This window comes from Rosa rugosa, chromosome 6 (genome assembly GCF_958449725.1).
Source record: "Rosa rugosa chromosome 6, drRosRugo1.1, whole genome shotgun sequence".
Classification (NCBI taxonomy): Eukaryota; Viridiplantae; Streptophyta; class Magnoliopsida; order Rosales; family Rosaceae; genus Rosa; species Rosa rugosa.
The window spans coordinates 22,218,810-22,239,490 of NC_084825.1; the positions used below are offsets into that span (position 1 = coordinate 22,218,810).

General features: G+C 38.1%; 1 long non-coding RNA gene and 2 pseudogenes across 2 annotated transcripts; all 3 read left to right on the plus strand.

The window, feature by feature from the left end:
• The first annotated feature begins 1,091 nt into the window (after positions 1–1,091).
• On the plus strand, positions 1,092–3,053 carry LOC133716392 (uncharacterized; annotated as a pseudogene).
• Positions 3,054–16,286: 13,233 nt separating this feature from the next.
• On the plus strand, positions 16,287–17,202 carry LOC133716393 (uncharacterized; annotated as a pseudogene).
• Positions 17,203–18,222: 1,020 nt separating this feature from the next.
• LOC133713834 (uncharacterized) lies at positions 18,223–20,368 on the plus strand. 2 transcript variants are annotated; one of them, XR_009848265.1, is made up of 6 exons: positions 18,223–18,505; positions 18,583–18,699; positions 18,783–19,027; positions 19,179–19,335; positions 19,539–19,685; positions 19,787–20,368. It is a non-coding gene; the product is annotated as an uncharacterized LOC133713834 (long non-coding RNA). The 2 variants fall into 2 exon arrangements; XR_009848264.1 differs by having other exon boundaries at positions 18,223–18,699.
• The last annotated feature ends 313 nt before the right edge of the window (positions 20,369–20,681 follow it).

The window sequence follows — 20,681 nt, forward strand, 5'->3', positions numbered from 1 at the left end:
TGACGGGAACTCGGCTCTAGTTATCAAACTACTCAGGGCCGGCTCTCAAGGTGTGCATCATGAGCGACAGCACAGGGCCCCTAATTCAGAGGGCCCCAATTTTTTTTTTTATGGGTTATATATATATATATTAATAAATATTAAAACTGTAAATAATATAAAATAGGGGGCCCTAGTCCCTAGAAATTTGCATCTCTTCACACGTTCACAACTTCTTTGAGTGGTCTTTTCATCTAGAGGGCCCTTTTTTAATGGTTTTATATTTAAATAAATAAACATTAAAAACTGAAGATAATATGAAATGTGTGGCACAACTGAACCTTATCCCCTCTTTTTAACTTTTTTCCGCGTTTTGTCTCTCCTCTCAGCTCTCCTCAATTCTCAATTTCTCAGTTTCTCATCGGCCGTTCGCCTCAGCCAGGGCCAGCTCTCAAGGTGTGCATCATGAGCGACAACACAGGGCCCCTAATTCAGAGGGCCCCAATTTTTTTTTTTATGGGTTATATATATATATATTAATAAATATTAAAAACTGTAAATAATATAAAATAGGGGGCCCTAGTCCCTAGAAATTTGCATCTCTTCACACATTCACAACTTCTTTGAGTGGTCTTTTCATCTAGAGGGCCCTTTTTTAATGGTTTTATATTTAAATAAATAGACATTAAAAACTGAAGATAATATGAAATGTGTGGCACAACTGAACCTTATCCCCTCTTTTTAACTTTTTTTCCGCGTTTTGTCTCTCCTCTCAGCTCTCCTCAATTCTCAATTTCTCAGTTTCTCATCGGCCGTTCGCCTCAGCCCTCAGGACCGTTGAAGACGTCGAAACCAACGAACCAGGTGCCGGTGAGGTTGGTGATGGTGAACGAGTCGACGATCTTTGGGAGGACGACGAGCCACTGAGCCAGTCGACTCGGACAATTTGGGTTTGGGTTTAAAAGCCTGAAAGAGTGAGAAGAAGATGTGGGTTTTGTAAAGGAAAATTAATCAAGTGAAGAAATGAAGAATCTGGCGGTGATTCCGGTGAAGAACTTTACTCTTTTGATTTCTCATTTCTGCTGAAGTTCAAATTCTCCGGAAAGGTTGAGATGAAGACGAACGGTGCCGTCTCAGGTATGATTGAACCAATGTTTGCTGCGTTATCTACTCGGCCCCGTAATGATTCTTTGATGCGTTATTCGTAAATCCTAATGGTTTGATTTGGTTTCCAGATTGCAAAGGTGTAGGCCAGTAGGCCTTTCTAGCAATTTTGTGGGATTCTGGAATTGAGAAAATTGGAGAAGTCAAGCAGTGAACAAACTCAGAGTCTCAGACTATCTTGGTCATAATATTCAGAATGAGTTGCTGCATATGATAGCTATTGAACTCAAAGCTGAAATCATAAAAAAAATTAAAGATGCTGAATATCTCTCTGTTATTCTTGATTGCACACCAGATATTAGTCACCAAGAGCAGATGTCATTGATACTTTGATGTGTGAATGTTTCAAAGAGTCCAATACAAATTGAAGAGTTCTTTGTGGAGTTTTTAAATGTACATGACACTTCTGGTCAGGGACTATTTGAAGAGTTGCAGGCTGTGGTACAATCATGGGATCTTGATATTAACAATGTGAGGGGACAAGGATATGACAACGGGTCAAATATGAAAGGCAAATACCAAGGGGTGCAAAAAAAATTGTTAGATATCAATCCTAGGGCATTATACACTCCGTGTGGTTGTCATTGTTTAAACTTAACTCTTTGTGATGTGGCAAATTCTTGTGGGAAAGCAGTGGATTTTTTTGGAATATTACAACGTCTTTATACCTTGTTTGCAGGTTCTACAAAGCGATGGCAGGTTTTGAAGGACAACCTAAAAGGATTCACTCTCAAATCATTATCCACTACGCGTTGGGAGAGTCGTATTGAAAGTGTTAAGCCTCTACGATTCAACGCCGTTCAAATAAGAGAAGCATTACTTCAATTGGCAGAAATTGACAAGGATCCCAAAATTAAAAGTGGTGCAAAGTCAATAGCAACTAATGATCTGGGAGACTTTGAGTTTTTGCTAAGCATGGTGATTTGGTATGAAATTTTGTTTGCTTTTAATAGGGTTAGCAAAGTGCTGCAGTCTCATGATATGCAAATTAGTGTTGCTATAGCTGAAGTAAAAGGTCTAATTGCTTGGCTTGATAAGTTTAGAGAAACTGGCTTCACATATGCAATAATTACTGCTAAAGAAATTGCTGCTGCATTAGATGTTGATCCTGTTTTTCCGGAAAAGCGTCAAATTCAAAGAAAAAGATTTTTTGATGAAAGCGGCAGTGAGCCATCTCCAACATCTTCAAGTGAGGAATCTTTTAGACTACATTATTTCTTATATATTATAGATCAAGCTAAGGGGTCATTAAATAGAAGGTTTGAACAATACCAATGTTATGATGATATCTTTGGATTTTTATTCACTTCTGAAACTTTGAATTCCTTGAATGATAATGATTTGAAAGCTGCTTGTATTCATCTTGAGATTGTTTTGAGATATGGAGAGAGTTCAGATGTTGATGGGGAAGACATGTTTAGAGAGCTAAAACTCTTAAGGGAGATATTACCCAAACAGAAGATGACAGCTAGTGATATATTGAATTTCTTACATGAAAGGAATACATGCCCTGTTGTTAGACTTGCATATCGAATATTGTTAACTGTGCCTGTTACTGTTGCTTCAGCTGAGAGGAGTTTTTCCAAGTTAAAGTTATTGAAGTCTTATTTGCGATCAACTATGTCACAAGAAAGGCTAAATGGAGTTGCTTTGATTTCGATTGAGAATGAATATCTTGGAAAAATCAATTGTGATAAGCTAATTGATCAGTTTGCAGGGAAGAAGGCAAGGAGATGGATTTTCAAATGAATATCAATCAACACTGCTAGAATGTGTTATTTTGAGGGTCAGATCAAGCATCTTTTTGTGATTAATTTTTGTTGCAAACTTTACGTTTGTATTGAATATTTAGCCTCTTTTGTAGGCTCATCTAATGATATTGATCATCCCTTGTTGATTATTTGATTTTATATTGTGAGTTTGTTCAAGTATAAATTTCATATAAGATTGAAGCTTTGAGGGCCTCATTTTGAACTTTCGCACAGGGCCTCCGAAAAGTTTGAGACGGCTCTGACAGAACAAAACCAAAAAAAAAAAAAAAAAGACTGTACCTAGATGCAAAAAATCAAACAACTGTAGCATCTCTTTGTGAACTTTTGGTTTAGATCCTTAGCAACGTACATTTCCATATTGATATATCGAATGAAAAATAGGACATCATGCATTTCGGTAGTCATATATGAACTATTGGATAACAATGATTTAGAGATATCTGAAAAAAAAAGTCCATTTATGTGACAATAATTATTTAACTTACAATCTCGACTGCATTGAAAATTTCAGCAACCTAGTGACCAACAAATAATGAGACCACAAGCTAACAATGATTACTCTGATAACTTTTTTGTACCAACAAAAATTCCTTTTATGACCACCGAAATAGCAACATTTTGGTAACCAATACGATTCGCATATTTGGCAATTAGCCTAAGAGAGTAAGAGACCAACACCAGTTAAGAGCTAGCAGACAGCTTCAATTTCATTTTAGGATTAATTTCAATTTAGTACCCTGTGGTTTGGGGGTAAGATCATGTCAGTCCCTGCTCTTTTAATTTGATTAGCAACATCTCTGTGCTTTCAATTTCAATCAGCCGTGCCCAAATTTTACTGTTCCGTCCAAATTTTACTTTGTCAATCCAGTCAAAGTTAACATTCAAATTGGACGGAACAGTAAAATTTGGGCACGGCTGATTGAAATTGAAAGCACATGGGTGTTGCTGATCAAATTGAAAGAGCAGGGATTGACATGATGTTACCCCCAAACCACAGGGTACTAAACTGAAATTTATCCTTCATTTTACAACGGTGGATTCTATTCAATTAATCCAAATTCTATTAAAAATTAACATAAAACTGCTACGAACAACTTTAGGTTATCAAACTATGCAGAAATTTCAACAATTTAAAACCAGTTAGTGGGAAGGTGAAGCAGGTTGCACAAAAAAGTTAGGTATTTTGAGACATAAGCATATGACTCTCCATATGAAGAAACTTTTTTTATCCAAATGCACACACTTGTTGTTAATTAAAATATATCAAATTGTTGAGATTACGAGCGAATCACACATGACAGTGAAGAAATTCAAGTGACCCATACTAGACTCATGCACAGGGACGTAGCCCAACCCAAAATTTTTCTAATCTTTTAGACAGTATAGGTGTGCTACTTAATTAAGTTTTTGAGTTTGGTTTAGTTGGCTTAGTGACAAGCTCTTTAACTCTTTCTAAAGTTCTGCATGAGTTCGAGTCTCCTAGGTTGTGCTTTTTGTTATTAACCTATATCTTTCTCCCTTTTTTGCATAATTTTCTTTTCTTGAGTTCCTTTTTTTTTTTTTGGTCTGTTTCCGCATTTTCTCCTCTCTCTCTCTTTTTTCCCTTCTTTTGTTACAACTTTTCTGTTAGTTTTTTGTATTAGTGTTTTTTAAAAATTTCTTCTCTTAAAGGCAAATCCTGTATGTTTTTCTTTGCTCTTTCCACATTTTGTTCTCTCTTTTTTTCTTTAGTTACAACATTCTCCATTAATCTTTCTTCTAAAATTTAGTCTCAAAATCTATTGAATTCCTGGCTACATCCCTGCTCATGCATGTAGCAATTTCAAGTTTAGGAGTTTCTCATTCAGATAAAAAAAGAAAGAAAGATAACTTCCAAAAAAGAATAGTAAAAAGTGCGAGGGAGAATCATTGCTTGTAACTTTTATTTCACACCTTAGGATAAAATAATAGATATATAATATTTTCTTAATATTTCATGAAGTATCATTTTTTTTCGAATACATATCATATCGATATATCATTAACTCAAGCCAGAAAGGATCATTACATATCCTTCCTCTACTGACATGAGGTAGATAAAAAGTTTGTGGTAGTATCATAGCGATATATAGATTAATTAGGTCCAATCATTTGACGGTTCCCATGCTCACTTATTTAAGCAAGCCTACCCACTATGAAATAACATAGTAAATAAGCAAGCCCAAAGATAAAACTCATAGCTGCATAACAGAGTGCCTAGCTACCTAAAAACAATAGGAAATAGTAAGAAAGTAAAAAACTAAACAAATAGGAGCCCTAAAGGAACAGCCCAAAGAAAGCCAACCCAAACCCAGCCAGAATGGCCTGGTCCAAGCCCAGTCGGCATCTCCATCACGCCAAGGATTTGCGTATATCCACTCCACCCAACTAGGCCACCATGACAACGCCACTCCCCGTACCGCGCACCACGACCTATGGCTCATCGACCCGCACCACCAAGATCCGGCATCCCTGCAACCCACATACCCACGAGAGTGTTGACGCTGCTGAACATGATAAAGGGGTTGTCTAGGATACCTTGATGCATGTCATACCCTTATTTTTTTTATTTTTAATAAATTACTGTAGTGCAAACCTATTGAAATGGTTAACAGGTTACCCACTTAACAAAATTAATGTAGCCGACCAAATTGTTTATCAACTGAATAAGATCATTCTTCCAACTCTTGCTTATTCTAGATAAGGGTTTTTGATTCTTAACATTTTGGTATCAGACCTCTATCACAAGGTCTGATTGAAACTTCAGAAGCAGCAGTCTTGTTAGTGTGAAGCAGTATGAATATAGCAGCTTTGTGCAACCAGCTAGTCAAAAATTTTGGCAACGCACCGGAAACCAACAATGAAAATTCAAATGAGAAGCTTTGAGATTGCTTCTGGAAGGCTTCAAAGTGTTTTTCAAATGTGGTAAAAGCACTTTTAAACGAGTAAACACTTGATATGTGCTTCTCAAATCCACTTTATACTGCTTCTAAAACTTCCTGAGATACATTTTACATTTTTTTATATTTATAACTAATTTTCTTTATGAATTTGAAAGTGCTTATGACCCTCGAAAAGCAATCTCAAACAGCCCCTCAAGTTCTTTTGGAATGAGCCATTTCTGCCTCCTTAACAAGACTGGAATACCCTAATCAACCAAAGCACCATCAACAATAACTTTGAAATATTTACTTATAGGTCTCAAAAATCTGAAATGAATGTTGTTGAATGCCTTAAGAGTTTAATTACTAATACCAACTCAAACAATTTTCCTATTTCATATGAAATTTTCATCACTTATTTCCAAACCGAAAGGAGAGAATATAATAACCAACAATAACCAACATATATAAATATAACATGTAATTGTTATAAACTAGAGAATAAGAGAGAGATAGAAGAGAGAAACAGAATATAGGAGGAGGTAGAAGTGTGTGTTTCATTCTCATTAGACCCATTTATATAGGGGTAGAATTTACATCATAAGGACGTAACTAATAAGTATTTACAGCAACATATATATAATATTTACAACAGTAATCAATTATCTTTATTTAGTTGAAAATGCAATTAATGACTAAAGATATTTAATAGTTATTTTTTAGCAATAAAAAATGGGTGGTGCTATTCGCACACCCATTTTCTCTATTCACACATCCCTTCTATTTATCTATTACTTTAATTTATTTATTTTTTACAAATTACACTAACTACCCTCCCTAAAAATTCTGTTTTTTCTTTTTTTCTTTTTTCTATTTGGCAAGTCAATCATCCTCAAATCCTAAACCCTTATTTTCCTGCAGACACAGAGAACTTCAAAACTCTTTACTATTTTCTCTTTTCTTTTCCATCAAAAACTTCTCTAGCATAGTCATTCTATCTCTCTAATGTGATGCTTTGAAGTTCAATTATTGGTAGAACAAGCAACTTTAGACCCATCTTTGAAAAAAAATTTACATCTGATTTGCAATGGAGACATGGAAGAAAAATATGAGTTTAGTGATCATTCGAGCCCCTTTTAATCCATAATTCCTCGTAAGATTCTAACTCAAATTATTTGGTGTATTTCAATCCATCGCTCTCAGCTAAAAAGATCAATTTCTCAGCGATTTGGTGGACTAGGAGCTTTAAATTTGTGCGTTTTGTTCGTCTTAGTTTGATTTTTGTATGACTTGCTTGCTAATCATGGTTTTGACTTGAGTTGATTGATAATTTTGAAATTATTGACGCTTTGATTTCATTTTGACTTTAGTCATATTATCACTCTACAAAATGCTTTATGTCATTGGGAATAGTATCTTGAATCAACTTTGCTTAATCAAATGTGAGAGGTTTTGGATCTCCTTTAGTTTAGGTGATCTGCTTATATCTTTCTTCAGTTTTGCATAGCAGTCATGATGACATACCTAAATCTCCAAACCCAGTTACATCGTGATTTTTCATCTGAACCCTAAACTTTGCCACACTAATTGCAGAACATTTGACAGATTGCACTTCGTCCTGGCCATCGGTTTTTTTTTCTTTCTAATCAGCAATGATATTCACGAGAAAAATTGGTTTATTGTATAATGATGTTTAATTCATAATTGACTTGTCAAATAGAAAAAAGAAAAATAAACATAATTACAAGAGAGAGTAGTTAGGGTAATTTGTAAAAAAAGAATTGTATTAAAATAATGAAAAAAATATAGGGGGTGTGTGAATAGAGAAAATGGGTGTGCGAATAGCACCACCCTAAAAAATAATGATTATTTATAGTTAAAATTTAACTTAATTAACGAACACCATCTTTTTTAGGTATATTTTTAAACAAGATAAGATAATTTTTTTTTTTTTAGAATTAATGAACATATATTCAGTTCAAGGGATAATATAGATGAATATAAGTACATTTATCCATTGAGCATAAAATAAACCCTAAGCGCCTCTCTCCTTGCAGCGGCGCCCTAAAGCTTCGTCATCGGAGCGTTCCAACCATTCTGATATGCTACAGGGAAAGATCATCGTCTGGAACTGTAGAGGTATAGTCAACAATGAAACCCAGCGTGCCTTACTCAATATAGTGCAGGCTCGCAAGCCAGCTCTGATATTCCTTTCAGAAACTCTCGCTAAACAAGAGCTTATTGATCAACTCACAAGCAGCCTTGGTTTCAAGGATAATATATGCTTTCCGCAACAACGTGAGTCGCAAGGCCTGGCACTTATATGGAGTGATGAAATTCATGCAGAACTAAGATCCAAATCAGCGAACCACATTGATGTTGTACTTGGCAAACCTGACGAAACAAAGAAGTGGAGATTTACTGGAATATATGGTTACGCGGTCAGGGGTGATCGTTATCGAACCTGGTCTCTCATCAAAACCCTAGCCAATGAAACGTGTAATTTACCATGGCTAATCGCTGGGGATTTTAATGAAATTATGATACAGGCAGACAAATCGGGAGGCCCTCCTAGGGCTCAAGCACCAATGACACAGTTCAGAAGTACAATGACGAGCTGTGGTTTTATCGATCTTGGGTATGTAGGCAGCAGATACACATGGAGTAATAAGTTCACAAAGGAGCGTCTAGACAGAGGTTTTCAAACTGTTCGATGGCGTGATTGGTTCCCTTATAGTAGGGTGATTACCCTTGATCCTTCAGATTCTGATCATTGTCCCCTTCTTATAGAAGTAAACTCGGATCAGATCCGACGCAGGAGGAAGGCCAGACTTTTTCGTTTTGAAGAGTCGTGGCATGGAAACTCAGATTGTAAACGCATTATTCAGCGACACTGGGCTCAACCGGTAACAGGCAATGCTTTGCAACAACTGGATGCTAAGATCCGGGCTACTGGCCAGGAATTAATGGATTGGCACGTCAGAGAATTTGATAAACAGAAAGTGGAGCTAAAGGTGATTCAAGAAAAGCTTACAGACATTATGAAAGCCCCGTACTCACCAGAGCAGTATGAGGAACAAAGGTCTTTACATGTGAGACAAAGCCAACTCTTGACTCAGCAAGAGAAGTATTGGAGACAACGTTCTCGTGCTACTTGGCTAAAAGAGGGTGATCGGAATTCAGCCTACTTCCACCGAAGAGCTAGCAATCGAAGAAGCAAGAATACAATAAAAGGACTCACTAATGAGTCCGGTGAATGGAGTTCTGAGCCTGCTGACATCAAAAGGTTGCTCTTAACCTATTTTCAAGGCATTTTCAACTCTGAAAGTTCCAATACCGAGGCTATCCAAACTGTCATAGCAGCAACACCTTCAAAAGTGACTGCAGCCATGAATGAATCTCTTATGCAACCCTACTCTGACGAGGAGATTAAAAAAGCTCTTTTCCAAATGCATCCTTCAAAAAGCCCGGGGCCGGATGGTATGTCTCCTTTCTTTTACCAAAAGTATTGGGATATGGTTAGTTTGGATGTTTGTAATGCAGTTCGTAACTCGCTGGAGAAGGGTGAGTTTTGGCAACAGTCCAACTTCACGTACTTATGCCTTATTCCAAAAATCAAAGATCCCAAGGAAGCAGCTCATTTTAGACCCATTGCCCTGTGTAATGTTATATGTCGGATTATCTCCAAGGTTATTGCAAATAGATTAAAACAGAGTTTGCCTGACATCATCTCGCCACTACAGAGCGCATATGTGCCTGGTAGACTGATCTCAGATAATACTTTAGTTGCAACAGAGGCTGCACACTTCATGCACAAACTAAGGCACCAACAAACCAGTTTCTTCTCTTTAAAGCTGGATATCAGTAAAGCTTATGATCGATTAGAATGGCCTTTCATACATGCAATGTTGACAAAATTGGGCTTCTGCACCCAATGGATCAATATGGTAATGACTTGTGTTACTAGCGTCAGCTACGCTATTCTTATTCAGGGAGAGCCTACATCCAGAATCATGCCTACTCGTGGTATTAGACAAGGTGATCCCTTATCACCCTATCTGTTTATTTTATGTGCTGAAGGCTTGTCTGCTTTGATTACCAGTGCTGTGCATGATAATGTGATTCAAGGGCTTACTATGTGTCCTCAAGCCCCAACACTTCATCACTTATTTTTTGCGGATGATAGTCTCTCGTTTGGAAGTGCAAATGTAGCAGAATGTCACAACTTTCGAACCATCCTCAATGTATATGAGCAAGCGTCTGGCCAAAAGATTAATTATCAAAAGAGTAGTGTGGTGTTTAGCAAAAATGTTCCAATGGAACAACAAGATTTGTTGGCCTCCATCCTTGATGTGCAGCGTGTTGATGAGCATGACAGGTACCTCGGTCTACCACTTCATGTGGGCAAATCCAAAACTGCTATCTTTGAATATATCAAAGAAAGACTTACCAAAAAATTGGTTAATTGGAAGGCCAAAATTCTAAGCTGTGCAGGAAAGGAGATTCTAATCAAGGCTGTGGCACAAACCATGCCTTTATATGCGATGAACTGCTATCTTCTACCCAAAGGGTTGTGTGATGATATTCATCAATTATGTGCATCCTTCTTCTGGGGGGATACAGGAGACAAGAAAAAAATTCATTGGAGGAGCTGGGAAAGGCTATGTTTGACAAAACAAGAGGGAGGTATGGGCTTCAAAAATATTTATGCATATAATCTAGCTATGCTTGCAAAGCAAGGTTGGAGAATTATTTCAAATCCTCAGTCTCTAATTGCTCGTTTGTATAAAGCGAGATATTTTCCACAGTCATCATTTTGGAATGCTGATATGGGAGAGGCTCCATGTAATACCCCGAAAAATCCAAATTAAATTCCGTGGATTTTTTAGAAATGATTTCACGATAGTGGGAGCGAGTACGAGGCTCGGAGAAGTTGTGGAATTAGTTCGAACGATTAATTTTCGAAAACGAACGTTATTTAGGGGCTCGCGAAAGTTGACTTTTTATACGTTCAAAATTTGGGAAAACTTCCTTCATGAAAGTTGTAGAGCTTGTCGATACGATCTTGTGCATATGTGGAACGCAATATTCGGAGTTCGTATGAATACGTTATGAATATTTGAAAATTGAGATTTTTCTATAAATAGTCAAAAAAATCCAAATTCTGTCATTAAGGACAGAAAAATTGGTTTTTTGCGGAACAGCCCCCGGTTCTCTCTCTCTCTCGCTCGAAAACCCTTCCCAGGCCGGCCGACCTGCTGACCCGACCCGGCCCCATCTCTCTCCTCCGGCGTTCTCCGGCCACGACCCGGCACTCACTATGATCGCCGCAAGCCGCCCAGCTGCCTGGTGCCCTCCGCTTGCCCCGCCGTCGTCGCCAAAGCTGGATCGAAGGAGCCCAGCCGTGCGAAACCGACCCGACCGGAGAACCAGTTTTCCGGCGTCTCCTCGGCCGATCCTTCCTATTTTCGTGATCTCCTCCTCCCCCTGATCATCCTCATATCCTCCTTGCACGACGATTTTGAGTGTAGAGTGAAGGATCACGAATTGAAAATTCGACGTCCCTGATTCAATCTGGAAATCTGATCAGACGGCCTAGATTAATCCAACTTCCAAGCATGATCTAGGACGATCTAGGCCGAACCAGACTTAGCTCCAGGTATGAAAGTTGATCACCCTTTTATTTTGAAGAAGTTTGTAGTTGACGACTTTTGCATCGGAGGTGGTTGACCCGGCGTTGACTGCCGCCGTTGACCACCGGTTGACCAGTAGCTTGTGGCGGCGCGTGGTGGCGCGTCCAGCCATATTTTGGTGTTTTGTTTTCAGTTTATTCATCTACGCATCGATACAGTCGTTTGGATATATTATAAGGTCATTTTGGAGAAAGTTGATGCATGCTAGGGTTTCGGTTTTTATGCATTACTTTCGGTTTACGATCTGCGAAGATCTGACCGTCGGTTTTGCTTCAAATTTTAATATGTTGATCGTATGACTGTCCCGATGACTTTGTGTGGTCACGGGCGAAGATCCGACCGTTGGATCTTCGTATAATTGAGAAATGGTGATTCGGAAAGCGATTCGTGAGAATCCGACCGTCAGATTTTCGTATAATTTTGTGGAGATGTTTGTAAGGACGATTCAGGAAGATCCGACCGTTGGATCTTCGTGATAATTTTGGAGGATGATCCTGAGGGCGATCCGTGAGGATCTGACCGTTGGATCATCGTATAATTTCGATCCGACCGTTGGATCATCATTAAATTAGAATCTGACCGTTGGATTGTCGTTTGAGTATGTTTTTGAGTTGTTGGCTAAGTTAAGGTCATGTTTGATTAGGTGATTGACGGTCTCCCTTGGGTGAGCGGTTTCGGTGTGTATTGTGTTGAATTGAAGACGCAGCGGGAATATCGAGGTGAGTAAACCTCACGTGGTTCATATTACGAACCGAATAAATTTAATTACTTTATTTTGTCGTAATTGTGTGAAAATATTTATGAAATAAATATTTGTTTTAAATCATATGGGCTTGATCATCTACGGTCCATAGGTAAGTAAAATGTATTTAAACTATAAAAATGAATTTCACGATTTTATTGTGTGGACTATAGTTGGTATTAGTGATTATCCCTGAGCGGATAATTACGTATATATATATTTATGTGGAATATATATATGGATGGTGTGGCATTGTGGTATGTGGATTATTGAATTGAATATTTACATATGTCGGAAACATATATGTATTGGTAGAATTGTTGTGATGCAAACAATATTTGTGAGTGAGTTCATATATTGTTTTTGGGTATGACTTTTCGGGAAACAATATGTCGTGGGAAATGGTATTTCTATTGTTTTGAAAAGTGTTTGAGGATTTGGGGAGTTGCAGGTTGTGATTTCTCCTTTTGGGTTGGGAAACATTTTCAGGTCCGGTATGACCATTTTAAATGTTTTAATCTGACGACCGGTGGTCTGAGGATTTGAGAGTCACAGGTTGTGATTTCTCCGTTTGATTTGTTTTAACATTTTGGGTCCAGTGCGACTCGCTTAAATGTTTTGATCTAAGGGTCAGGTTGGCCTAAAGATCCGGGGTTTGCAGGTTGCATCCTCAGGCAATATATCGTAATTACGCCTTTGGCCCGGTTAGTGATTTCGATCAGTTAGAGCTCTAGTCTGTCTGCCAACGTGTCCAGGTTGGACCGGATTTTCATAATGATTTGTTAGGTTAACATTTCCTATGATTTTGTCACGATGTGACTTGTAAGAGTCCTTTTGGTAAAAGGTGTTGAGTTTTGGATGGATTTATTAGTGTGATTTGATGATGTTTTTAATTAATTTCCTTGTTAATTCTTTTGTTTAAATTTCTATTCTTTTTCTCTTTTCTTCTTTTTCGGTTATATTGTTTATTATCTCTATTTATTTCCTTGATCATTTCTATGGTTCGATTTCCCGTTTATTTCTCGTTTTCATTTTATTGTTTGTTTTTAATGTAATCTCCTGAACTAAATTATATGCAGGGATTACTATGACTTCTGATTTTATGCGTGTTGGTTATTTCCTGAATTAATTTTCTATGCATGATTAATGTTCTTATTAGTTTAATTGGGAAGTGCAGTGATGGATGAGACTTGTAGAAAGTTGAGAAATATTATTCCGTATTGTGGGGATAAAGACATCTTGTTAAGAGTAGAGATGAGTGATTCATTTGATTTCTTTGTGTGTGATTTCAAATGATTTGGAGTTAATGATTTTGGTGATCGATTATCGAGATTGTGGTTTTCTTTGTGGATGTTGAAATTGTTGGTTGTTACTTGAGTTAAAAGTACTGTGTTATAATAAATCAACCATTCTTTCTTTTACTCATACTGGCTGTCAAAAGCTTACCGGGTTTTGTGTTGTTGCAATCCCGGTACACTATTCAAACGGTGTAGCGGATAATCCTACAGGACTGGAGAATTCAGGAAGGTGATCGAACCGTGTAGAGTAGCTGCTTTGTAATACTCTGATTTTCAGTTGTGAGGTTTGTTATGCTCATTAGAGCTTTACAATTTACTTTGTACGAGTGAGTTGTAATAATTAACTCGAGGTCTGCGAGTTTTGAATTTGAGCGTGAGTGGCGAGGTTGTTTCTGAGAAAAAAAAAATTCAGAACGTTTATTTGTTTAAGTTGTTTAATTCATGTTTCGGATTTGAATTTGTTATTCAAAATTCGGGGCGTGACACTCCATCCTTTTCTTGGCGGAGTATTTTAAATGCCAGACATATTCTAAAAGCAGGTGTACAGTGGAAAATTGGTGATGGTAAGCAAGTCCGTTTATGGATGGATAGGTGGCTGCCAATATCCACACCAACCATCCTACATAGGCCAGCCAATTCTGAGTTCGAACTTGTCTCAGATCTCATCAATGAGGACACACGAGAATGGATCCCCGCATTGGTTCACTCTATCTTCCCACCACATATTGCTGCCAAGGTATTATGTATACCATTGAGTCGAAGAACATGTCAAGATAGACTTATCTAGAGCTTGGAGAAAAAAGGCTTTTACTCTGTAAAATCTGCTTATTGGATAGCTCGTGAACAAGTGCTACAGAATGTCTTGACCTCTACGTCAAATGGTGACCCATTTGAAGTGCTTTGGAAAAAAATATGGAGAGCAAAAATTCCTGGCAAAGTCCAAGTATGCATTTGGAGGGCATGCCATAATTTACTACCAACCAGAGAAAGGTTACTCCTCAAGGGGTATCAAGGGGAGGTGACATGCGTACTATGTAAGCACAGAGTGGAGGACACATCACACTTATTTTGTAAGTGCCCTATGACCAAAGCCATCTTATGTGCTCCTCCTTTTAACTTGCAGAGTACTCTTCTTCCATCTATTAATTTCAAGGAGTGGATGTTAGAAAGGGCTGTACAGTTACAACCGGATTTGTTTGCTAAATTGCTAATGATTATCCATGGAGTTTGGAGGAACAGAAACAGTACATTGTGGCAAAATAAAACACAAACAGCGTAAGATTTGATGTTGAGCAGTTTTACATGGTTAGAAGAGTTCCATGCGGTCCATGCCATTCCCAACAGAGCAAGTAAGTTGCAGCAGAAAGCATGGAGACCTGCTGCACAAGGAAGCCTTACGTTGAATGTTGACGCGGCTTTCCTTCCTGATCAACACCACGGTCGCATAGGGGGAGTGCTTAGAGACTGCCAAGGACGATTTATAGCAGCCTTTGCACGTCCCATCCCTTATACTACTTCTCCAAAACAGTGTGAAATGTTAGCAATACGTGAAGGGCTGGATCTGCTACTTTCCCTTCAGCAGAAAAATGTGGTTCTTCAAAGTGATTGTGCAGAAGCTATTACAGAGATTCAGAGTCCAGATCACAGCTGCTTAGCTAATGGAGGTCTCATTGATGATATAAAACAGGTCTGGCACCAACTCGAAGGAATTCAATTAATTCATACTCCTCGAAGCTGCAATGGGGTTGCGCACCGACTTGCTGCACTAGGTTTTGAAGCAAGTCATGCTTCTGTTTGGTTGTATCAAGCACCAGCGTGCTTACTTGATGTTCTCCACCATGATTGTAATAAGCTCAATTGAGCAGCTTATCTTATAAAATGCCTTTGATTAAAAAAAATAGATGAATATAAGTACACGCAATATAGGGCGAAAGTCAGGACATAAGCAGTTACCTACTAACCAGGATGGCTGCCTGCAACAATAGCAAAAACAAACTTATAAACCAATCAAAAGGAAGTGGAAAAATATCTTCACTTCTTGTCAAACCTATTCTAAAGGTGGCCTCATTAAAACCTTCCACTGGGAGTAAATTGCAAAACAATTCCTTAGCAATAAACTGTGATCAAAGCCCTCCACTATGGTCTGAAACAAAGCGCGAAACTTCCACAATTTTTGTTGAAGGGAATCTGTAACTGCTACACAAAAGGCGGAACTGTACAAGTGTCATTGACTAGATGAAAAACGAGCAACAACAGTTGCATTCAAGTAGACCACATAAAAATCACCCTCAACCATTGCCAACCGTCAACCGGAACTCCCATCATCATCATCCCCTAGCCGTTCTACCCAAATTAGCCAATTCAACATGAAGCTAGTGTCTCGAAACAATCATCATGAAATTGTTAGCAAAGTTGATGAGCACCAACATTAGGACTAAGATGAATCCACGAACAGATGCCATGAATCTAATCACAAAAAGACAAGAAAATTTTAATAGAATAAAACAAAACCAATTAGTTATCAATGATTTAAAAGGCGCGTCTGAGGCGAGCCTTGAGGCATAAGGCGTGAGGCGCTGATCAAATTGAATGTGTTTTGCTACCGGGGCGACCAAGTGCCAAAGGCGTTAGTCAAGGTGCCTAAGGCGCAAAAGGCACGTCGCAAGGCGTCGAAAGCGAATGCCCAGAATTTTTATTTTATTTTTTATTAGGATTAATTACTGCTTACTCCCTATATTTATATGGGTAACTCCTACAACAAAGTGCATGAGAATTTCATTTCTATGGGTCCAATATATGGTAGAGGAGATGAGAATTTGATCTCAGTGGCTCCGACCTGTGATAAGCATGCTGATAACACTATATCAATGGGTCTGACCTATGACAAGGCTGATTTGAATATTTTACCAATGGGTCCTCCTATGAGTCACAATTACAATAAGAATGAGAGCAATACCATATCTTTTGGTGGTTTCCATGATGAATCTGAGACAAACCCTTCTAGCGGGATCATCAGTAGCTGTGGTTTGTTGACCTGGAATCAGAACACAACAGCTCATGCATCGGAAGAATCTGGTGTGAGAGATTCTGATCATCCTGTTGAGTCGATGATGGATGCGCGTGTAGATGATGCCGTGAAAGTTGATTCCAAAACTGTTAATATTCCCAAAGTATAAGAGCCAAAGACTAAGAAAGCTCCTCCAAACAACTTTCCTTCGAATGTCAAAAGTTTGTTGTCAACTAGTATGTTTGATGGTATTCCTGTGAAGTATTCTTCCTAGTCACGGGAGGTAAGCTTGTTTACGCTGGTGCCAAGACCAAACATCCCAATAATCACATCTACTTTGAGAATGTCAAGACCATCTATGCAGTAGTTCAAGAGCTGAAGAACACTCCTCAGGATATGCTCTTTGATGCCATCCAAAATGTGACAGGGTCTCAGATTAATCAGAAGAACTTCCGCATCTAGAAAGGTGATGCAGAATTTTAGATGATTTTTTAGTGACCTGTCTATGTAAACATGAAATATAGTATCCGCAACGTACTTCTACTGATCTGTAAAAAATTTTGATGTTTACTTTCTCAGCATCATTCCAAGCTGCAAGCCGTGAATTTCAGCATATCTATGGAAATGAAATTGCTATACCATCTTGAAATGATAATCTTCCTGATCCTATTAATGTTTTGAGGTAGGTTGAGATTTGATCCATGGATAGCAGCGTTTATAGTAAATTATAGACTGGAATTTGGGTATATTTGGATTTTGAACTTTTGGATGATTACAGATATTTGGCTATCAGTTTTTAAATTAAATCTAGCTTGGATTTGGACAGTTTAGTGATCCATTGTAAAACATCTAATTCATGAAGCTTTAACTTTGTGCTCGGAAATACCCTGGAGTGGATAGTCTAACTAGGTCAGTAAAAATGGTTTGCTAATGACCTTATTCATACATATTTTTTTGGACTAAGCCTAAGTCGAGAATTATTGGTGAATAGGGGCTTTTGGTGGGTTGTTTTGGTTGCAATTAAAATTTGAGGCAGACTACCATGTCAGTTGTTCAACTCGATTTTCTCTCTTTTTTGGGAAGAAGGATTAGCAAGGATCTAATGCTGTATCACATTTGTTCAGTATTCGTGGTTCCTAATCCTTCAGTTGGTAACAAGTTGGGGATGTGAACTAGCTTGCTGCAATATGAACCACTAATATGTACCGTTCGATTGATACAACATTAGAATTAAATGATTTGTGGTCATTGACCCCCCACAATAAACACCCTGAGCTTCCAGAATAATCTTGACAGGAAATGGCTTTAAGAGACATTAATGCCACAATAAACAATCTTGAGCTTCCAGAATAATCTTGACAGGAAATGACTGTAAGAGACGTTATTAATTGCATACTGATTTATGGGCTAGCTTTTCCTAGTTTGGTTTTGAAGCAGTTGAATTGGTGGATGCATATAACCGAAAAACCCCATGTACAAAGCATATAGAAGTAAGTAATTGTCCCAATTGTCTCATTACCACTTTCGTCGATATCTTATGAGATCAATTCCTAATTGAATGAAACCTCATAATTTCCAGCTGTGTTTAGGCATATAGCTACTAATATCCTCTTTCCCCCTCTTCTATATGAATCAAGTTTGGCTAGGCCAAGGCTGCAAGGGCTTGACAACAATAAATAGAAGCAGTAAAAATGTTTATGGTGTTGATCCGCCGGGCAAAGCTTGTGTTAGCAGTGATTTTGGTGCAACTCAGGTATGATGGGCTTTCGATAATCTCTGTGTTTGCTTTAAAGAAGGGAATGAGTCCTTACACATTCATCATGTACCGAATGGCCATTGCCACTATTGTTCTAGCTCCATTTGCATTTATTTTGGAGAGGAATTCAAGACCTCCGATCGATGACTTGGTCCATTACTGCAAAGATAATGTTGCTGAGCCTTTTCAATTAAGTAAGAATCCAAATAGGATATTCTAATTCATTTGTTCAACTTATGGTGTATTATGATTATCTGTTCATGCATTGCAGTCCTGTGCTTGACCAGAACCTCTACTACATGGGAATGAAGAATTCGAGTGCAACGTTCACTTCTGCAATGTTGAATATGCTGCCTGCTTTTGCATTTTGTCTAGCCTGGATTTTTAGGTATAACTCATAATAATACACACTCATGTCCTTGGTCACACACTGATTTACAGACAGTACATTGACAATGCATTGACTTGTAGGTTTGAGAAGGTTAGCCTTAAGAAACTGCACAGCATAGCAAAGGTGATGGGGACGTTCATCACAGTCAGGGAGCAAGTCTTGACTGTAGTTTAAAGGTCCCTCTTTGTGTCTACCATGGGCCAATGAAGAACAAATAGATCCTCATCAATCTGCGCAATGCTATTTGGGTCAGACAGACCTTGTAAAAGGAGCTCTATTTATCACAGGAGCTTGTTTCTGCTGGTCTTCGTTTGTCATTTTGCAAGTATTGGTCTCTCAAATCACTTCATTGTACTTGTACTACTTATTCGGAAATGGTCCTAACCTTCTAATGATTTAAATTTGATTACAGCAAGGAAAAAAAAAAGTGAAATAATTATTATTTATGATGGTGAGTTTGCAATTTGTCTACACAGGCGATTACCTTAAGATCCTACCCTTGTCACTCTCACAGCAATGACATGCTTTTGGGGTATGGTGGAAGGCGCAATACTGGCTTTTGTAGTTGAAAGGGGACATAGTGGAGTCTGGTCCATACAATTCAACATCGAACTTGTAGCAGCATTTTATGGGGTAGGTAATCCAAAAAGTTTCAACTGTATGTTAAATCGGTAAACATTTGTACTATAATAACTGGATTTAGGGCGACGCCCTTGCTAGAGGGCCCAAAACGAGTCTGGCGCCTTAGATCTCTTGGCCGTCCCAAGTAATTACATAATTGGAATTAACACTGCAATCCAGTTTAATGAACTTTGTATTAATATTTCATACTGCAGGCAGTGCAATCTGGTGTTGCTTATTATGTGATGGGAATGGTAGTGAAGGAAAAGGGACCTGCTTTTCACTCGGCTTTTCATCCCTTGGCCACAGTAGGTTGCAATCCTGGGTTCCTTTGTTTTAGCAGAACAACTGTACATTGGGAGGTAGGCTCACATGTATTTATTTCTCTCTGGTTAATTCAATTAATCCATGCCTATATATGCATGACAGTTGATTGACTAGTCTCTTTCACTCTTGTTCGTAGTGTTATCGGAGCAGCTTTAATCATCATTGGTCCGCATCTCATTCTCTGGGGAAAAGCAAAGGATCAGTCTCCTCCATCACAGTGCTGCATGATCGATGAAGTAGCACCACTAACACAAAGATTAATAGTTGATCAACAATGTTAAGAGATTCCATGTCACTTCAAGCATACTGTTGATCCTTCAAAACTCTGGCAAACCAGTTTGTTAGTCTTTTTTCTTTTTCCTTCTTATTTTGAAGTGAAATGATCACCGTTGTTCTGATTAAATATTCATCAGCTAGATTAAAGTATTAACTATGTTAAGTAAAATTAGGACTAGATTGTTTTAGCTGTTAGAGAATTTTGCATGTGATTGTGCCTAAAGAAATCTGGCCTACTTACGAGTTATTTCTTGCCACTTCATGAATAGGCTGATCCATGCAAATTCTGCCATGCATGTCAGCTTTTAGTCGTCGTTTTCCTTTTCCTCTTTTCTTTTCTTTTTCTTGTTATTTTGATTTTTGAGTAGCAAGGATCACCATTGGTCTGTTTTAAGTACTCATCAGCTAGCTTTAAAGTATTAACGTACAATTAGACGTAAGATTAGACCACCATTCTTCTAGCTGCTTGAGCATTTTTCATGTGATTGTGCCTAAAGAAATCTGGATTGCTTAACTATAGAAAAATGACCTCAACTGGAATCAGATAGTAGGCTGCAAAGGTATATAATTAAGCAATTTCCAGTTCTAGTTGGGTGACTTTTGGAGTGATCTGTTCAATACAAACATGAATTTGGCCTGCTGGATGTTTTTTGGCTTCTGAATATTATGCAGCTTAATAAATGAAAAACTCTACATTGGATTTTGGACATTTTATACTCTGTTACAGGATATTAATTTATGGATCTTTACATGGT